Below are 22,438 nucleotides of genomic sequence, written 5' to 3'. Positions count from 1 at the left end.
GTGACCCCATCGGGTTCAGGTCCCAAAGGCCCATGTATGTCTTCTATGTTCATGGATATTCCACTTTAGCTGTTACAGTGCTTCCTGACACTTTAAGAGTTGGGATAAAAAAATAATATTACTCCCTTTCTTCAACCCTTTTATTCTCCTGCCCTATGGCTACCAAAAGAACCCAGAGTAATTTTATTTCTCCCACAAACAATGCTACTTCTCATTGAAATCTCTCTTAAGCATGAGGTCACATCAAACACAATCATGGTTCCATGTTAGAAATGACTTTTTCTCCAAAATGTGCTGTACATATTGACTGTTCCTTCAGGTTGGAGACCAGTGACACCTTTTTTGAAACTGAGATAGCATATCTATTATTGCCAATATCTAATTTTCTTATTAAATTTATCTTGAACTCCCAAATCAAAATACCTCCAGATGATTATGGTACAGTTTGTTATAGTCTTAATATTAAATATTTCTTTCAAAGCACTCCCCACAACCTAGAACAGGAATTACTCATCTGATTTTAGAGCTGAAGAAAATGGAACTTGGAGCAGCTTGACGATGGGCTGAAGGTCACACCGTTATTTTGGAACCAAAGCAGATGTCTATTTCAGTACTTCTTCCTACCAAGAGGGGCCACGTGTTGGCTTCCCAGTCAAATGTAGTCAAACCCGAGTGTGAAAGTATTAAGTTCAGCCCATGTTAGGACATTAAATTATCCTGAGAAGAGCATTTGGCTAGGGTGTTCTGTTTGTTTCTTTTTGGGGGTTATCAAAAAAAATAATAGAATGTTACTTATGGAACACATACAAAGAATAAGAGATACCTAAAACATAAAGCTGACTCTAGCAAAAAGGGCCCAAGGATTAAGAAAAGTAATGGATGAAGGTTGAGCAGTTTCAAGGCAGGAGAATAAGGGTGTGTGGTCACCACTTTCTGCAGGGATGTGCCAAAGGAGCCACATCCTCGTGGGACTCCAGAGACTAGCAGCTTGGTGCTTTTATGTTTCTTAGATTTCTAAACTCTGAACTAGGAACTCACTCCAGGAGGGAAAATGCTGAAGGAAAAGAGAATACTGAAACCAATTCTCTACCTACACAAAAGCAGGAAAATGATGCCAGAGAAGTTAGGCAAACTCCAGGCAATATGGTTTAAGGGCCCAGTGGAGGAAACAAACCAACTCTCCACTCACCTTCATGGTTAAAGTCTTCACAATTTGGACTAGTACAGGCAGGGGAACAGCTTTGAGTACATATGATCAAATTTGAAAAGTTAGTATTGGAAGGAGAAGTAGACCTGACACCAGAAAGACAAGTAGCAGAGATGTGACTCCTAGAGAAACCTAGCAGTTCTTCCTCATTCTCTGTTCTCTCTTTCCTTTTGGAGTCCTATTAGCATTCTCATATTCAAACCCCTGCCCCCTCACCCCCAGTCGCTCCATCTAGCTCACCTGGCTTGGAACTCTCTATCCTAGGCTGATTTCAAGCTCATGACCCTCCTGCCTCAGCCTCCTGGGTGCTGGGATTACAAGTGTGTACCACCACATTTGGCTAAGCCCATCATAAAGAGCCATTTCTAATGTTACCAGGTCTCTGGCCATGAACAGTGAAGGCTTAGCAATCCTCTGTGAACCTCTGGGCACTGTGTTCTACGATAGGAAGTTAAAACCTATAGACAATTTCCAACTTTGCACTATTCTCTGACTTCACACATTTTTTAAGAGAGAAAGGGGTGTGGGATGGACACACCAGGGTCTTTCAGCAACTGTGAATGAACTCCAGATATGTATGCCCCTTTGTGGGCATGTGCAACATTGAATGATTGAGTCACTGTTGTGTCTGGCTATGTAGGATATGGAGGATTTGAACAGGAGTCCTTAGGCTTTGCAGGCAAGGACCTTAACAGCTAAGCCATCTCTCCAGCCCTGATTTTACCCATTTTACTTTTTTCCCCTTTCTTTCTTTCTTTTTTTTTTTTTTGATGTAGGTTCTCACTCTAGCCCAGGCTGACCTGGAATTCACTATATAGTCTCAGGAAGCCTCAAACTCATGGCGATCCTCCTACCTCTGCCTCCTAAATGCTGGGATGAAAGGCGTGCACCACCACACCCAGCAATTTTACCCATTTTTTTAATGGGCCTTTATGTGTGATATACACTCAAGTGTGAGCAAAGATCAGGTTGTTCCCAAGCACCCTTCCATGGTCCATGGAGCTTAGAGAATAACAGGACAATTATATGAGCAGCTCTACAAAAGCAAGTAAACAAGCAAGCAAACATCTCTGTGCCTGAAATATCAAAATTCTTCCCTGAAAGGAAGAAAAATGATGATCCCAATTATCAATAGATTTCTGGATCATTTGTCCTTTCTGGATTTAATGTGACAGATGAGAACTTGGCTTCTCAGACATACTCATTTTAATACTCTCCCAAGCCTGCAGGGGCAGGTTTAATTGTGAAGCCTTCAACTGTTTCCATGGAAACAGTAATCATTTGGGGGTTTAACTGGACTGCAGATACTATTCATTTAGTTCTGAATTCCAACAAACAGCAGCAATAGAGGCAGATACTACTGAGATCTGGGGGAACTAATGTTCTATAAAGCACAGGGAAGACTACAAAGATCTTTCTTCTCATGGGTTCCAAACACACCCAGGCAGTTATTAGTGGTAACTTACTTAAAATCTTTTTTTTTCCAGAGTGGAAAAAATGTAACCCTTTATTTACTTAAAATTTAATTAACAGATAAAATTATATATACTTCCAGATGTATATAATTTGTTCTTTGTTCTCTCTTTCCTTTTGGTTGGAGACCAGCCTGGGCTAAATAGAACTCCAAGGCTATCTGAACTACAAAGCTAATGGGACTACAACACAAAAACAAAAACTAGCGCATACTCTCCTATTCCTGTTGTCCACCTGATGTTGGCCAGGAGGTGATGTCCACCCTCTGCTCATGCCATCATTTTCCTCTGACATCATGGAGCTTCCCCTCAAGGCAGTAGGTCAAAATAAGCCTTTTATTCCCCACAAACTGTTCTTGGTCGAGTGATTATTACCAGCAATATGAACCTGACTGCAACAGTGAAGTGGTACTGAGGAGAGGGATTCCTGCTAGATACCGGACTGTGTGGCTTTGGCCTTTAGGGGCTGATTTTCAAGAGAAATGCGGAAGGATTTGAAATCTTGGCCTAAGAGATGCCCTGCAGTGCTGTAAGTATAGTTTGATGGATTATTCTGGTCAGAGTTTAAAGACCTGAATGTATAAAAACTATGGACTGTGAGGTTTGGCTTATGAGAGTGAGAAACAGCTTTGCCTGGACTGAGCTAGAAGCAGTTTTCTATGAGAGGCTTGCTGTTATGCTCATGTCCTGAGAACTTGTGCAGGGTTGCTTTGCATACAAATGGATAGGTATACACAGAGGGATATGGCAAAGAAAGAAATCTTTAGGCCAGAACTGCTGCCTGTTCAGCTGCAATTATATGAGAGATTACAACCATTGAGATTGGGCAAGCTGACCTGCATTGGGACAACAGAAAAAGTACAGTCTTTTGAAGGGGTCTGAATGCTGAAGGAATGTTCTGTTCTTCAAAGTCTGCTTTATTCCACACTGGATTAACAAATTGGCACCCCACCTGGTATTATAGAGTATAAGAAATGCAGGAAAGAGAGGGTCATTGAGTTTGCAACATTGTCTTGTGTTTTGGAAATGGCCATGGGCAGTGTGAAGCAGGTTTGCTGGATGCCTGCATGGAGACCCGATGGAGCTGTGAGGATGAACCGTGGGTTGCAGTGGAGACCAAGTGGAGATGCTGAGACCATGAGATGGCTGCTAAGGAAAGCTGCCGGCCCCAGATGAGGTTTTCCAGGACTGTGAGTAGCTTAGCTGGAGGGGCGGAATTTGAACTCCAGAGACTTGTTGCTGGTTATTGGACTTATTGGAGTTATCAGACTTGGAGATTTGTTATTGACTACAGTTGTTGGACTTGGAGCTACAGAGTTTGATGTTTGCTTCACTTAAATCTTGTATATTTTAAATATTTCTTTGCTATGCCCAATGCCATCTTTTGAAGATATGAATGTTTATTCTGTGCCATTATGTTTTTTTTTGTTGTTGTTGTTGTTTAGTTTTGGTATTATGACTCAGTTAAACATGGGGATGTTTGAACATCACTGTGATTGATAAAACAATGGGGACTTCTGGGCTGGAGAGAAGGCTTAGCAGTTAAGCTCTTGCCTGTGAAGCCTAAGGACCCTGGTTCGAGGCTTGATTCCCCAGGATCCATGTAAGCCAGATGCACAAGGGGGCACATGTATCTGGAATTCATTTGCAGTGGCTGGAGGCCCTAGTGTACCCATTCTCTCTCTCTATCTATCTATCTATCTATCTATCTATCTATCTATCTATCTATATATCTATCTGCCTCTTTCTCTCTGTGTCTGTCTCTCTCAAATAAATAAATAAAAATAAACAAAAACTATTTTACTTACCCTGTACTATTACACAGATAATGTAATTTTGTATGTTTTTTTTATGTGTGTGTGAACGTACATACAGATGTGTGTGTGTGTATACATACATACACATTATATGTATTATAGTGCTGGAATTGAACCCAGGGCCTTAAGCATGCTGGTCAAGTACTCTACTACTGAGCTATACCCTCCACATATACATTTTGAGATATATATGGTTGAATGGCTAAATCTAGCTCATATACATTACCTCAAATATCTACACTTTTGTGATAAAAGTACATTCCTCCACTCAGCACTTATCAAGAATACAATGTTTAAAAGGGCCCCAGCTGAAACTAAGAATAATTGTTGAAACAAGCAAGGGTGCTGTTTTCTTGGTGAACTGGGTACCAGCACAAGGGTGAAGGAGATCAACACAGAGAAAAATCAACTCCTACCAAATCAGATATCCAGAAACACAGAGGCTCCCAACACCTTGTCACTGAAGCAGACCCAAAATGAATCCAACATGGCTCAGGGAAATTTTGCGGAAGAGGAGGCGGAAAGAATGTCAGAGCCACATGTTGGGTCATGATATACAGAGACATTTATCCTACCCATAACTGTGGGCTAACTCCACGATGCATGACCCGTATACCTCAACGGGAAGGAGTTGGTGGAGGGGAGGACAGGGAGTAGGCTAACAATGGTACCAACTTGACTGTATTCACTGAGTACAAATCTAATTAATAAAAAAAATTACTTAAGGGCTGGAGAGATGGCTTAGCGGTTAAGCGCTTGCCTGTGAAGCCTAAGGATCCCGGTTCAAGGCTCGGTTCCCCAGGTCCCACGTTAGCCAGATGCACAAGGGGGCGCACGCATCTGGAGTTCGTTTGCAGAGGCTGGAAGCCCTGGCACGCCCATTCTCTCTCTCTCCCTCTATCTGTCTTTCTTTCTGTATCTGTCGCTATCAAATAAATAAATAAAAAAAATTTTTTAAAAATTACTTAAAAAATAATACAGTGTTTAGATATTTCTATCTCACTTGGGATGAGCTCTGCTACCTGGATGGGGAGGGAAATGGCCTGGCTCTTCTGAACGGTGTGTCTGGTGCTCACCGCAGAGACATGGTCTCCTTGTTTCTGACTACACAGACCTGAGTGGTCTGAACATAACCCTGCAGCAATGACTTTGGGTTACACAAATTATGAAGGGCCAACAAGCAGCTGTCTGGTATCTTAAAGATGGCATCTCCCATTGGACTTTTAATTCTAAAAGCTCAATTTGACAAATGAGGAGGGAGCACTAGGACATGCCTGCTGTGGAAAAATTGTAATTAAAGCTTGTAGCTGATAAGAAGCTGAGAGAAAAACATTCTAAGATTATAGTTAACTCTGCCAAGTGCAAAGTAGGCATTGAGACTTGTGGTAAATCCCTAGGAACCTGTGAACAACACAGGAGACACATAGTCATCAGGAAACCTGTGGGCACCACCACCTTCTGCTAGGTCATCATCTTCTCCTCCTTCAGATTTCTTCTAGTCCACTCTTGGTCCCCTCGGAGCTCCATCCTAGTCCTAGGAGCCCCTGTTCCAGTGAGGGTCAAAGGTCTCAAAATCTGCTTGCTGGCACATAAGCATTCGGAATAGGCACTGCTCTCCGTGCCTGAAACTGTAAACTGCTACACTGGGGAGCCACATGCAGTAGTGTGCCAGTGCCTTGGGTAAACAAAGAACAATCAGGGAGGGGAAATCCTAGTGGCAGCAGAAATGTTTGGGTCCTGAGGTTCCCAGGAGATGCCTCAGAGTCCTCCTGTCACTTCATGATCTTCAGGAGATCCCCTCTTGGTGCCTTAAGAGTTCTATTTGGTCCATTCAGGCACAGTGGTACATGACTGTGAATCTAGAACAGGAGGTGGAGGTGGAAGATTAGAAGTTCAAGGTATAGTGAGTTCAAGGCCAGCCTGAGTTATGTAAGACCCTATCTCAGAAGCAAGCAAACAAACCGCTCAAACCAAGAGAGTCCTATTTGAGTCTTCAGTCGTTTCTAGACTCCTAAATAACACAAAAGGTGAGAACAGACCATGCCTCAGTGCTCCATTTAAATGTTTGTGTGTGTCACAGAGATGACTCAAACTAAAACTCATACTTTATGCTGGGGTGGAATGTGGGAGAGTAGGGAGGGTGTGCGGGGAGGAGCAGACAGAGGTAGACCAAAGTGCTAGATTTCAAGTGCTCTACTCTGCTAGTTGATATGGGTCATGAAGCATGTTCCCTCATGTTAACTCGCTATCAGCTCAGCACCATCAACAAGATGAGGGGCTCTGGATGGACTCTAGAAGTGCTTTGTCTATGTTACTAACAAATAAGACCTAACATGTTTTAAGTTCCAATTTTGCACATAAATGTGAATGTTCACCTCTTGAGTTTAAACATTAACTTTTAAAAATTCAAACTTACAAAAATTTAAATATAAACTATCATTTGAGCAATCTCTTCTGTGCCCAAAGCTGATATCACAAGCATGCATATGCACATATGTATACACAGACTGACATTGGGACTCCAAAGTTCTTATCTCTCCCCTAACTAAATCTTATAAGCAAAGCCCTGGGGTTAGTAGCATCAAGGGTGCTGGTCTTAGCAGATAATGCCAGGAAATACCATCCCAGGAAGCTGGATCTAGGGAATGAAGATTAACAGGCAAGAGGCAGAGGAACTTGTCACGTTTGTTTTGGTCGACATGAAAGTGGGAATCTGAACACTAGGAACAGAGACAAAAGAGAAATAGAATAAGAGAGTCAGAGAGCAAACTCTGGTCATAAGAAAAATATATTCAAAAAGAGAACAGATTTGAAATAGAGAGGTATCCCTAAACATACATTCCAGCAGTATAACATTAAAATTATATTCATAAGAGCTGATATAAATAAGCCCATACTTGTCAATGTTTTTCACATTCAACTACACTCTATGCCTGTATTTTTTTCTTATCACTATTGGCCTTCTTTCTCTTCTGCCTCTACTGTTATAGCTGCTGCAATAGCAGGCAGCAGAGAAAAGCAAATTGACCATAACATAAAGCCCCATTAAAAAGACCAAGTGAGGGCTGGAGAGATGGCTTAGCGGCTAAGCGCTTGCCTGTGAAGCCTAAGGACCCCAGTTCAAGGCTCGGTTCCCCAGGTCCCACGTTAGCCAGATGCACAAGGGGGCGCACGCGTCTGGAGTTCATTTGCAGAGGCTGGAAGCCCTGGTGCGCCCATTCTCTCTCTCCCTCTATCTGTCTTTCTCTCTGTGTCTGTCGCTCTCAAATAAATAAATAAATAAATAAAAATTTAAAAAAGACCAAGTGAATAATAGTCAACTTAAGAAGTTGAAAGAAACAAATGTATTCAACAAATTGGTTTGTGGGCAACGAGGTCTTGGCATATCAATTTGCAGCCTTAAGTGGTCTTCCAGTGAAAAGAGGAGTCTTCAGTTATCTACCAAGTATTAGACAATTTCACTCTGAATTCTGCAGACAGAACCATGTCTATGAGGAAGGAAGACATGTCAATGGAACATGTCTTAAGCAATATCATTAAAGCAGCAGTTGAAGAGACCACAAACCAATAAACAGGTCTCCTTGTATGTGCACCAGGTATACAAGGTATAAAGGAGACCATTATTCCAGACACTTGGACAAACCTGCTCCAGAGTGGGCAGAGTACATTCCAGAATAATCCTCTTTCATAAACCATCTAGTACTAGATTCGGGACTTAAACCCATGGGGCTCACTTGCAACTTCCCTCAGGATCCGATTCTAAACACACTGAGTACAGTAGAGCAGACAGAATGCTTATAGCAGTGATTGTTTCATTTAAAATTTGTGCTTTTCAAACTAAAACATTAAAGACCTTAAACCTGGGCTGGTGTGATATCTCAGTGGTTAAAGATATTTGCTTGTAATGTCTGTCAACCTGGGTTTGAGACCCCAACACCTACTTAAAGCCAAATGCAAAAAGTGGCACAAGCCTCTGGCATTCATTTGCAGAGACCCTGGCACCACATTCACACACACACATGCACACAAACACATAACTGAAAAATTAACAAAAAATCCCATAAAATGTGTACATACTTATAGGGTACTATTCAATGATTTTGTATAGTGTTTAAATCAGAGTAAACATCGATCTCTTCAAACATCATTTTCTTTTTTTCTTTATGGTGAAAGTGTTCTTATTCCTCTCTTCTGGCTCTCTGAAATACACAGTAGTTTTTTGTTTTGTTTTGTTTTTGTTTTTCGAGGTAGGGTCTCACTCTAGCCCCAGCTGACCTGGAATTCACTAAGGAATCTCAGGGTAGCCTTGCACTCACAGTGATCCTCCTACCTCTGCCTCCTAAGCGCTGGGATTAAAGGCATACGCCACCATGCCCAGCTGAAATACACAGTATTTTATCATTAATTATAGTCACTCTGCTGGGCAGTGGCATACCGGAACACTTTATATCTCTCTGCCTTAAACTCACTGATCAATCTTTTACTATCACATCAGACCCTTGCCCCTCTCAAAGAGTAACTACCACTCTAGTCTCAATTTCCATACAATCAATTTTTTATAGCCCTAATATGAGTGAGGTCATGCAGAACTCATCTCTCTGCATCTGGCTTATTTCACTCAGCAAAATAATCTCCAGTCTGCCCGTGCTATGAATGATAGGCTTTCATTCCTTTTATGGTGGACTAGTAGTCCATTTGCATATGTAGCATATTTTCTTTATTCATCAGTTGATGGATACTTCTGTTGTTTCCATTCCTTGGCTACTGGAAATGTACGGAAATGAAGGTAGAACTGCAGATGTCTCTTTAATATACGGATTCCACTTCCTGTGGGTTTTTACCCAGAGGAGTGAGAGTGCTAGGCCAAATGTATTATACTTACTTATTTATGTGCATGTGTCCATGTGTGTATGTGTGTATGAGTATGGACATGTGTGTATGGAGGTCAGAGGACAACTTTCAGGTCTTCCCTCACTAGTCTACCTCATTTGGGGAAGGATTGCTCTTCATCGTGCTTTGCTGTTACTCTTTTTGTCAGATTCACCAAGAGCTTCCAGGAAATTCTATCTTTGCTTCCCATCTGGGATTACAGAAGCCTACCATGGTTTCTGGATTTTCATGTGGGATCTAAGGCTTGAATTCTGGTACTCAGGCTTGAATGGTGAGCGCTTTATCCACTGAGCTCTCTTCCCTGCCCCAGTAGTTCTATTTTTAATGGGTTTTGTTTTGTTGTGTTTTGTTTGAGGTGAGACTGGTTGGCCCTTAAACTCACTACATAGACCAGCCTGACCTTAAACTCTTAGTGTGTGATCCTCCTGTCTCAACCTTCCAACTGCTGAGAATGCATGTGTATACCACCACACTTGGGTCCTTTGTAAGAAATCTTTATGTTGCTCTCTGTAATGGCTGTTCTAATTTACATTCCTACCACCAGTGTATAAGGATCCCCTTTTTGCACATACTCACCAACACTTGTTCTTTTGTCTGATGAAATTTTCGACTCTCAATTTCTCTATTTACTACCTGTGTGATCATGGGCAAGTTATCTCATCTTCCTAAGCCTCAATTTCCACATCTGTAAAATTATACCTTATGTCATAAGGTTATTATGAAAATGAAGGAAATGATTCAAGTAAATGCAAGCACTATGTTAAGCACCTGGCACATAAAATGAACTCAATACAAGTCTATCACCATCATCATTTTCATCACTATTGCATTAAGAACAGAAGATGCTATGGATCCTACAGGAACACCCTAAGAGGCATGTAATATAATGCTGGAGAAGAATCTCTTCTGATCTGAGGACCTGTTCTCTCTGGGAGTACTGGGGTGTGCTAATAAGTTCTTTGAGGGGGAATTTAAAATAATCTAAGACATGAAAAGAAAGACAGAGGGGGAAGTCATGTGTAAGCAAAAGCCAGAAGTAAAGAGTATGCAGAAGTGGAGCAGTCAAGATGACCACATGTGTGCAAGATCACCAGTAGTGTGGCAGTTCAGGGAACCAGGGACAATGGCACTTCTGCGGCCAGGAAGGACTGTGCACACTGGCTGTCAGAGTCACTATCCTGGAATGACTACATTCTGTCCCATGAAATTTGGCTGTTGAGTGGCTTGATGAGCATAGTATGTAAGAATATGGAAACATCAGGTGACCTTCCATCCCACCTCTACTTTCTCATCAGCATTCATTTGTTTAGCTATCTCTACAAGTTAAGCAACTTCTCCACCAAGATGCTACAATAAAGAATGTTGTTCGAAGTAATGAGTTCTTCTGGAAAGGTTTCTACACAAGCACAGAAACACAGGCAAACATAACTGCAGAGGGTTCTGAGCCAACGTATTTCAGGAGTGTCTGTGTTTTTTGTTTTTTTTTTTTCTCCCCACCAGCACAGAGCAGCCTCTGTGTGCCACCTGGCACACTGCAGTTTCTTCTCTGTCAACCCACTCAAAGCAATACAAAAATAGCACTAATACATCCCAGGGTCTGGGCTCTTCTGTTTTTGCATATACAAGCACATTCCTCTCAACTCTGGGATGAGAGACAGAGGGACAGGCATACAAAATGTGTATGAAAAGCGAGACCAGATGGACCCCTTTGAGACTTATGCAACTGGGTCCTGATTCACCCACCCATCTATACACTAGTCCCTTACTGGGGTGCAACCAACAACATCCCAAGAATAAGGGGGAGAAAGGCATTTTCTGACTCAGAAGTGGTGACAAGTATGATATGTCAAAGACAAATATGGCTATTCAGAGTGGGGTAGTCCTGGAGACTTGGAATGTTGTTATAAACAATGTCAGAGAAGGACCAGTCAGGGCCGGAGGCCACAGAGAAACCTGCCTCCACAGAAACTCATCAAAGACCCTCCAAGAAAGTTCCATGGCAAAGCCATTTTTAAAAAGTTCAAACAAGCCAGGAACTGCTACTGAGGCCAGGGAAAGGACTAGGATCAGAGCCAAACACACCCAGGTGGGAGCAAGAGTGGCTTAGTTCCTGTCTGGCACAGAGGCATGCCCGTCAGAGGGTGACCTACTTCAAATACCCACCTTATCTTGTCAATGAAGGTCACCAATGAGACTCAAGTAATTCTTTATTACAAATTAAAGAAAAAAAAATGCTCATAAGGAGGGGCTATCACCTTTTAGGCCTACACAAAATCCCGCAACCAAATAGCTCTTGGGAAGATGGCTGGACCAAGTTCCATCAGCTGGTACTGTTCATAGGCAGGGAAGTCCGAGTCTCCACTCCACACACACTGATGAGCGATGGTCACACAGACACTGAAACAGCCACACCAAGAGGTGCCATCCTTCAAAGGTCCTTGTGGTTTCAATGTAAAATGCAACCCCCCATAAGCTCATGTGTTTGTATACTTGATCCCCAGCTGGTGGTGCTGTTTGGGAAGTTTGTAGAACTTCAGGAGGAAACTATAGGAGGTTACTGTAGGCAGGCCCTCAGTGTTGACAGCTTGGCTCCATCTCCTGCTCTTCCTCTCTCTTCCTGACTATGGATGCAATATTACCAGCTGGCCACCTGTTCTTGCTGACATGCATTCCCTGTCATTATGGAATCTACCCCTTGGCACTGTCAGCCAAAGCAAACCCTTTTTCCTTCCTTAATCTGCTTCTTGTCAGGTATTGCATCACCACAAGGAATAAGTAATGAATGTTACCTCCATGTGCCTAGCCACTCCCCAGTTGTTTTCAGGTGCACATTTAAAAGATAAGAGACATACAGAGGAATATTCAAGTCTAAGTACAGTGTTTAAGTGAAACAGTAATACAGGCTCAGCTATGGACTGAACATGCAACCCTTGCATCCTTCCTTTGAAACCCTCACCATCAGTATAATGGTATGAGACCAGGATCCCTTTGAAGAGGAATAGAGAGCCTGCCCTTTCTCACTCTGCCATGTTCAGATACAGCCCAGAAGTGCCCATCCACAAACCAGGAAGAGAGCTCTCTCCTGGGGGCAGGAGGAACCAAGGTTGAAGTCCACATTCCTGTCTCTTCCTCAGAGCCCAATAAAGGTGGTCCTGGGTAAGGAAAGTCATTCTAGTGAAGTGTGAGGTGTTACATTTTCAATGTTATCCAGACCTGTAGAATAATGGCGCAGGGATCTGTATGTCTCAAGGTGAGATGATGGACAGAGATACTTGACAGCAACAAAGTCACTAAAATTGTAGTCCACCTGAATTTTTGTCCCCAAGAAACCCATCTGAATAAAATTTAAGGGGCTATATACAAAGAGAGAAAACTGACTTTTTATCAGCCTATGTCATGTACGTTCATATGGGCTGATCAGGGCATGACAGATTATAGGGTCATTTTCCATGCAGTAACCAAGAGCTGTTTGATGCTTATCTTTTCAGATCCAACATGGGCCTGAGGGAATTACATGAATAACTGAGGAAGAAAGGTTTGCAAAACTGCCATGTTTTCACCCAATGACATATATTTTTGTTTATTTTTATTTATTTATGAGAGATGCAGGAGGGAAGGAGGAAGAATGGGCATACCACTGCAAACAAAATCCAGATGCATGCGCCACCTTGGACATCTGGCTCATGTGGGACCTGGAGAATCGAACTTGGGTCCTTAGGCTTTGTAGACAAGTACTTTAACCACTAAGTCATCACTAACCTGGATCCTTAGGCTTTGTAGACAAGTACCTTAACCACTAAGTCATCACTCCAGTCCAGTAACAAAGTTTTTGAAGAAGCCTTTGCAGCATCTTAGAGATATCTCAAACTGGCTTCAAAGCTGGGGATTCTGGTCATCTGGGTAGCCAACTGTTGCTCCCTTACTCTGGCAATGAGAACTAGACTTCTGCTTAATCACTGAGCCTCACTGCCTATAACTTTCCTTCTTGGGAACACAGGGAAAGCTCTTTCAGTGTGCCTACTGAGGGAGTGTGACAGGAAGCAATGGGAAGGTTCCAAAAATAAGACTTCCAACAGCCAGGAAAAGGTTATTGAGGAACATAATGATGTGGCTTAGATGTTGCCCATAAACTCATGTGTTCTGAGTGCATGGCCCTCAGCTAGTGGCAATTTGGGTGGTGGAGCCTTGCTGGAGTAAATTTATTGTTGAGGACTGACTAAGGACTATTATAGCCAGCTCTCCTGTGCAAGAGTTCAGCTCACTCACCTGCTGCTGTTTTCCACCTGATGTTGCAGAGATGATGTCCAATCTCTGCTCATGCCACACTTTCTCCTGCAATCATGAAGCTTCCCCTCAGGATTGTAAGCCAAAATAAATAGTGTCCTCCCATCACTGCTTTTGGTCAGCTGCTTTATCCCAGCAAAAAGGTGATGACAACAAAGAGACAGAGTCACACACTGTGATAGTTAAGGTGTTGTCAACTTGATCTGTTTAGTAATCCACAGGTTGCTTCTAGGAAGGATCAACTAAAGTAGGAAGTCTTTCCCGCAGGGTGAGTTCTTCCCCCAGAGTGGGTGGCCCCGCTCAGGGGGGTACTTGATATAAGGAAGCTCTGGGTAAAAAGAGTTCCTTCCTTACTTCCTCCCATCCATTTGGCTGCTGGAGCTGCTCGCTACCTTCCAGCACGGATTGAAGACCAGTGCGGACTCAAGACCAGCATCAACTGAAGACTCACATGGATCAAAACCCAGCAGCTCCTCAGGAAGCATCCAGGCTTTTCGGCACCATCTGCAGTGCCCGGTTGGGCCTGCTGAGGCATCTGGCCACATGGACTAAGCAGCTACCAGTTTTGGTGATTCTTGGGCCTGCAACTGCTATTGGACTACTGTCAGCTGATCCAATAAATCCCCTTTTTAAAATGATTCATTCTAGCAGTTCTGTTCCTCTAGAAAACCCTGACTAATACAGATTTTGGTACCAGGAGTGGGGTGAGATGAACCTGACTATGTGGATGTTGATCTTTTGGAACCTTTGTTTTGGAGGAATAGGCATGGACTTGGTACTTGCAACTGAAGATGTCTTCTGGAGTGGTAAGCTAAGTTTTATGGACTATTCTGATGAGAGTCTGAGAATGCTAAGTGCAGACAGCATTGAACTTCAAGGCTTGGGTTATGAGCTTTCTAAGGGGAAGGAAAGACTGCAGAGGACTTTGTTGGAACTGTGCTACTGGCATAAGGGCTGGCTGTGTCCTGCTGCCCAGGCCCAGAGACTTTGATCAAGGTTAAATTTGTAATGGACTGATGTGCTTGGCTAGAGATAGTGGACTGAGAGATTTAAGATTTTAAGCTGGAAAACCTCAAGCAAGTTAAAATTACAGGCACTGAGACTGGCAGGTTACTGAATCTGCTATTGTCAAACACAGTAGCAATCTTAAAGGAAAACGGTCCAATTGCTTTACCATGGTAAGGATACCTGAGAAAAGACTATCATAGAAATGCAAACACTTTTGGAAGGAGTTGACTGGAGAAGGAACCTGTTTTCAAGGTTATGATTTATTTTGTCTGTGAATTAAGAATATGGCTGTGTTCTGCACACCTGGTATTGGTTTCAGAAGCATGAAAAATGCGAGCAGTGGTCGTGAATTGCACACGGTTCCAGGAGCCTGCTGCTGAGATGCGGCATGAGGTAGGGCCTGATGCCCTGATAGGCTGAAAGAGCCTTTGGAAGATGGACCATGGTTTGCATGAAGACCTCAAGATGTTTTGTATATACCAGGACTATGTAAGCACTACCATAGAGCACGCTGTTGGCCTGAGATGGAAGTGTTCCCTGGCTACTCTGCTCTGCTGGAGGGGCGGAATTGGAAAATCTGGAGACTGTCAGTCTCTGGTTGTACTGGACTTCAACTGCAGAAGTTTGATGTTTGTTTGATGGTGGCTGAGTTTGCATTGTTTTATTCTCTCCTTGCTATGCCTTATACCAGTTGAAAATGTTTACTCTGTGCCTTTATACATTAGGAATGTTTAACTTGTTTGATTTTACAGGTCTTAATATCTTAAATTGGTCAAGAATGTGGGGACCTTTGAAATTGAACTGAGTACAATTTACAATGTGTAATGGTTATAAATCTATTGGGGGCCAGGTGCGGAATGTGGTGGTTTGAATACATGGCCCCCAATATATTCAGTTCTTTATTGTTTGTAGTTTGCATCTGTAGCCACATGGCTGGAGGCAATATGACTGGGTGAATCTTAAGGTGTGGTGGTGGGTTTCAGATTTCAATCTAAAGATGCAAAGTGTACCTAGCTAGAGTTCCTGAAGTGTGCTGTGGCTTTTGACCTTTAGGCTTGTATTTCTCTCTCTCTGCTTGCTCCTGTGAAGGCAGGCCAGCTTCTTCTGCCATTTATGGAACTTCCACTGGATCAGTAGGATTCAATAAATATCCCTTCCTCCATAACTGTGCCAGGTCTGGAAGTTCATCTCGGTGAACCTAAAGCTGTCTGCTGTACACACTGAGGATCAGGGAATGGTATTTTTCTATTCCAGAAAGTGAAGTTCTCCCATCCTTCAATAACTAGTCTGATCAAATCCTTCATTGCAATTGTTAGTATTGGAGCCCTCTTCTTGGTTTATCTAAGAACTAAGTAACAAGCATAAAAGTTGGGCACACCAGAAAAGGAAAAGAACTTTAATTCTTCCATGAAATGAGATAATCATATACATTCCCTCTTAAGACAGAATAAATGAATCTTTTCCAGAATTTATAAATTTGCTTTTCCAAGACTGTATCACTTTTCATATTAGATACCAGAAACAAACCAGATGCAATTTCATCTCCTTTTATGCTAAGGTGTCAATATATTAAGTTCACTAGTGATCTGAGGCAATGACTGACTTCTAAAACACAGTAACAAAAGCCACAGAAGAGCCATGGCTTAACAGAACGTTGTCACTGCTCATTCATTACTGATAGACCATATTTCTGAACCACTTTGCTTTTTGAGACAGTCTTGCTATATATAAGATTGGCCTTGAACTCATGATCCTCCTGCCTCTTCCTCCCATGTGTTAGGATTACAAGCACATGTTACCGTGCCTTGTAGACAGAATTTCCACCCTTCTCTTTTCTGTCCTCACCTGCCTTCTATCTATCTTTCTCTCTCCTCTCTCCTTTTTTTTTTTTTTTTTGACAGGGCTTCATGTATTCCCGGATGCCCTTAAAATCTCCATGTAGCTGAAGATGACCTTGAACTATTGATTCTGGGATTACAGATGTGCATCTAGTTTATTCAGTGCTAGGAATTGAACCCACAGTTTTATGCATGCTAGGCAAACAATTTACAAACTGAGCTAGACTCCATGCCCCCAAGACAATATTTTATTTCTCCTTTTTATTTTTATTTATTTATTTATTTAATTTTTTCTGAGGTAGGGTTTCACTCTATCTCAGGCTGTCCTGGAATTCACTATGTAGTCTCAGGGTGGCCTCAAACTCATAGCAATCCTCCTACCTCTGCCTCCTGAGTGCAGGCAGGACATGTACTTGCTTAGACCAGGGCTTAAGAACAGAAGGGGTACAAAGGAAGCAGATGTTCATTACAGGTTCAGGGCAATAGACTGAATGCAAAATGAGAAGAAAATAAAGAAGAGGTTGTCAAAAGATACTTGAGATGTTTACTGCAACAGGAAGAACAGAAGTGGGGCAGGGCAGAATGCTGACTCAGATGTACTATGTTTCAGAAGCCCATGGGACATTTAAGTGAAGAAGTTGGGTAGGCCACTTTTGTGATCCTGAGTTCAGCCAAGGACATGAACAACAAGCTACATTTAGAAGTTCTGAGCAATGTATGTTGTGCAGGCCCAGGCCTATCAGGACCTCTTGGAGCATGATGAAGACAGAGAAGTGCCTTAGGACAGATGCTGGGATGCCCCAAAATTTAGAGGTGAGAAGGTAAGGTGGGATTAGCAGAGCTGGGAGGCAATAACCAGTTGTGACGTCCTAGAGCCAAGGAGAAAGTGTTTCCTGAAGGGAAGAAAGATGGGCCGCACCTCAGTCCTTTGCTGAAGTTTCCGAGTGCCTGCATGGGTGGGAATGAGATGTGCTCTAGAATCTAGCAAGGGTTCAATAAGCAAGTGTCATGCTCAACTAAGTCCCAGGGCTAGTTAATCAGAGAAAAAGTGAAGGATATAGTTTATCTATCAAGACAGGATGCAGAAAAATGGTCTGATGCAATGACAAGTAGATGGATGAGAAATGGTCTGACTGACCCAAGGGCACACATAAATGAGCAAGTGTCGGTCCCAAAGGAAAACTCCACCGGCATGTCTGGGGCTTTGTCTTTGGCCAGTTAAATCTATCAGTGGCTTTTATCAGAAATACTAGGATGATTGCCATTAGAACACCTGAGGAGGATTGTTCAAAGAGCATCCCAGGGTCTACCCAAAACCTACTGAAGCAGAGCCTCATATTCACGGAGCCAAGAGAGAGGCTGAAGGAAGGCCCGAGTTTGACAGGCAAACTGAGGGAGGAGACATCAAAATGTGCACCTGTTGCGTGAAACTTCCTCCCAGAGGATATGTGAGCACACATCTATTCACTCCAGATGGGGACCAGATATAGACCAAAGCACAATTACACCAAAATCAGCATTGGTGAATCAGAGGAGTATACTGGGGTTCTAGTAATGCAGGGCGAGGGGAGACCCCAAAGCAGTTGTAACATCAAACTTAAAACGGGGTAGTCATGAGCCCTAGGGATGTAACATCTGCTGATGTCTAGAAAAATGTATATACTATGCTTATCAAACTGCCCAGTAAGCACTTCTCTTAATATTTATACCCTTGTATTAATGCTACTCTCACTTTGGGTAGAGAGTCTTCTCTTTTCAGATGGCAGTGACCTTGGGATGACTCAGAAGGTATCATAGTGCTGGAAAGAAGTGACTGGAGTACTGAGTAACATCGCCATCACACCTTCCAAGGCTCAGGGTCTAATGTGGAAGAGGTGACAGAAAGAATGTAAGAGCCAAAGGAAGGCTAGGATTCCTTACAACGTGCTCCCTTCAGACATAAAATGGCCTGGATATCCATGACCTCATAGTGCCTGACACTACCTACACAAGACCATCATAAGAGGAGCAAAAGATCATGACATCAAAATAAAGAGAGACTGATTGAGATGGGGAAGGGATATGATGGAGAATGAAATTTCAAAGGGGAAAGTGGGGGGTGGAGGAAGGGAGGGTATTACTATGGGATATTTTTTTATAAACATGGAAAATGTTTATAAAATTTGAGAAAAAATTAAAAAATATATATCATTTTTCTATCTGTCATAAATAAATAAATGAATAAATAAATAAATAAATAAATAAAAGAAGTTTTAGTGCAGCATGGGTGATGGCCTCCCCAGAGCTACTTAGATTGGGCTTGCTGCCCTTTGATCTTTTCCCCTCTGCATCTCCACCTGAGGCCCCAAGACCTCGCCAATCATTGCAAACAGTTGGCACAGGAGGCGTCTGAGATCTGGTGGGGGTCTGACAACCTTCTCCAAGCCCTTCTTTCTATGGGACAATGGCAATATTCTGTTTTGATACAGCTGGCAACAGTTGATTGGGGGAATTTGTCATACAACAGTAATGAAAGCTGTGCTAAGTGGAGGGGCAGCCTGCTAGATGAGAGGTTAGGCTCTAGAGCAGTCTCAAAAGGTGGAGAGGTGGACTGACCACTGTGCATATGTTCAGTCTTGCATTTGACTCTGAAAACCAGGTGGACATGAGTCAGATGTAGTATGCCATGGAGCCTGCAACCAAGCTGGGACTCTCAGTGAGCTGTGGACTCACTGATCAGTGAACACAGGGAAAGGGCAGAAGAGACACAATCCGCCCACACTTTCTGTGGCCCTATGGCTCCCCCTCAATGGTGGAGAGGACAGACTACTAGAGGCCATTACAGTATGTCCAAGATGGTGGCAGGACTCCTTCAAGTCCACAACATGTGAGAGAAGATGCTTAGCCTGGAATCCCCAGTAGAAGCAGACCTCAACTTGAAATACCTCAAAGGCTAACATGTGCGAGGATATATTCTGTGGGATCCTGCAGCCAAACTAAATGCAAATTCACAGTACAAGATTCTAATTTGGTTAATAAAGGTCTTCCAGTAGTAAGGGCAATCTGGGACAGAAATATTGAATATCTTGTGTGAACTGCTAAATGGATATTCACTTAGAACTAGCATTTATTGCAATGTATTACTGCATGTATTTTATGGATATACACACACCATTCCTACAACTAGGCAAATTCCTCAAGGACTGAAACAATCTGCGTCATCTTCATCTTCCTAGATCTAGTACGGCCTTGTCACAGGCTACGTGTTCAATAAATACCATTGGGATGAATGAGTTCAATATGGCTGCATGTTGCCAAGGGTGTTATAGAATTAAGTCATGCTACATAACATTTTTAATGTATAATTTCATCATTGACAACTTATATACTTATAGAAAATAAACCACGATAATTCCCTCCCCTCCCCTACGTTTTCCTTCGCAACTCTACTCCCCTCCCTCTCTCCATTAGTCTCTCTTTTAATTTGATGTCATCATATTTTTCTCCTATTATGAGGGTCTCGTGTAGGTATCGCTAGGCACTGAGAGGTGTTGGATATCAAGGCCAATTTCTGTCTGGACAGTTGTATGTAAGGAGTGGCATCCTTCCTTTGGGTCTTACATTCTTTTCACCACCTCTTCCGCAATGGACCCTGAGCCTTGGAGGGTGAGAGGTTTCTGTGCTGACACTCCTCTGTCACTTCTTCTCAACACTATGTTGCCTTTTTGGTCATCTCATTGGTCATCACCATCTTTTGGGGTGGCTTTATAACTTTTAAGACACCTTCTGAAGAGTAGACCTATGATCTTCTACTAAAAACTGCACAGAAGCCAAGAGATATAGTCATGCTTTGTATCTTCACGGTCATTTTGAAATGTAAATAAAATTATTTAATAATTATTTTTAATATTCAGCTGGAGTATTAGCTGATGTTTAAAACTCTGTCTGGAAGCCAAGTGCATGCCTTTAATCCCAACACATGGGAAGCAGAGGTAGGAGGATAGCTGCGAATTCAAAACCGGCCTGGGAACTACAGAATGAGTTCAAGGGCAGCCTGGGCTAAAGTAAGACCCTACCTTAAAAAAAATCTGGTATTAGTATGAGGGGTAATAATTTTTACCTTCATGGCTTCTGTACACACATAAATATGTCTCATATATTAAGGAAATCTGATTCCTTTAGTAGAAATATGATCATTCCAGATGTGGACTGAATTCAAAGATTAGTCCTTGAAGCCTCCTTTAAAATAAGTGTCATAGAGGCGAGGAGATAGTTCTGTTGGTAAGGTATTTCCCTTGCAAGCATGAGGACTTGAGTTTGATCCCCAGTGCCCAGGTAAAATGGAGGGCATAGTAGTGTTCTCTTGTAATTCCAGCACTAGGGAAGTGGAGACAGGAAGATCCCAGGGCTTACTGGTGAACCCAGTCTATCCTGGTTGGTGAGTTCTAAGCCAATGAAATTCTGTCTCAAAGGAGGTGGACAGTGTACCTGAGGATGACACCCCAAATCTGTCTTCCACATGCTTGTATACATGTGTGTATACACACACGTACAAGCATGCACACACATATGCAACAATAATATCATCACATCTCAGTCTGGAAGATTCACCACGTCACAAGCTTGTGGTAGCTCAGGTATAAAGTGACTACCACTCTTCAACCTGAGTGGGGTTCACCTTGAAACATCATCTCATCAGAAGCCTATCCCAGGGAAGTCCCAAATGATTCTGACAGCTTGACTTCTGCTGTGACAAAGGTAATCTGTGCATATCACATCTCCTTAAAACGCCTCAAGACAAAACAAGTCCATTGGCTCATTGGCAGTACCTAAGATGATCCAAATTTTGAGTTAGCTTTTGAAACCACCTACCCTCACTTGCCTCGATGCCCCCTAGGAGCACCCATGTCACAGCCAGGAACCAAAGAAGGAACCATGTCCCCAGAGTGACCTGAAAGTGTCTGGAAAAGACCATTTACAGTGAGGGGCTGGAATACTATCTGACCTGGATGGACCAGAACATTCTACTTGTGAAGAGATTGAATGTTGCAGATGAGACAAATTTTCCTTCAGTCTCTACCTGGTATAACATCCTAGTAGCTACTTGGTAAATTTCACAGAACATCTTAAGTCACTTCCCTCAACTCTAAAGCTAAGAATGCTATAAAAGAACATCTGAATCCTATAGCAGACATTTCCCTGATCGGCTGTAGTCTGCTTTACCAGACAATACCAGCAATGGACTTGGTAAACTCACTGATCAATGACTTCTGTTCTGTGACTGTAAAGGCTCACCATGCCCATGGGGGGACATGTCATTCAAGGCAGTTTGAATCTATGTTCCTGGGCCATAGCTCAGAATAAATAATGTTCTTATCTCTTTAAATCAAAGTTGTTAAGTCTACATCTAGGCTAGTAAGCCTCTTCCTCATGCTGGGGGCCATCTTATCTAATCCTCACACAACCCTGGCAGGGAATGCTAGCTGTTCCCATTGCACAAAAAGGAAAAGGAATTTCAGAAGTAAACTCAGTTGCCCCAAGACACACAGCTGAGCTTGTTATTGGAGGGGAAAAACTGGAACTCAGGCCTGTTCAGCCCCTCCCTAATTAGTGCAGGCTGCTAAAACCAATACCAGAGATTGGGAGGCTTAAACAAAAGGGATTTGTCATGGCTCTGGCAGCGGGGAAATTCAGGATGAAGAGCTGAACAAGCTTGGTGCTCAGGGAAGGCTTCATCCTGATCACAGAGCTTCTAGCAGACACAGGCCTTGTGTCTGTGCTGTCTCTTCTGTAAGAGGAATCAGTCTCATTCATGAGGGCTCCATCTTCATGACCTAAGTCCCTCCCCCAAAGCCTCACCTCCACATGCATTGGGAACTCCACAAGGGTCTCAACACAGCAATTAGATGGGACACAAACATGCCCCAAAGCAGTATGTTTTTT

General features: G+C 42.7%; 1 protein-coding gene across 2 annotated transcripts in view; it reads right to left on the bottom strand.

The window, feature by feature from the left end:
- Positions 1-22,438, bottom strand: part of Tspan5 (tetraspanin 5) — a 193,043-nt gene that overhangs the window by 16,945 nt on the left and 153,660 nt on the right. The gene's annotated exons all lie outside the window — the stretch shown is intronic.

The sequence above is a fragment of the Jaculus jaculus genome, chromosome 2 (assembly GCF_020740685.1).
Source record: "Jaculus jaculus isolate mJacJac1 chromosome 2, mJacJac1.mat.Y.cur, whole genome shotgun sequence".
Classification (NCBI taxonomy): domain Eukaryota; kingdom Metazoa; phylum Chordata; class Mammalia; order Rodentia; family Dipodidae; genus Jaculus; species Jaculus jaculus.
This window is presented reverse-complemented; position numbering and strand designations above follow the sequence as displayed.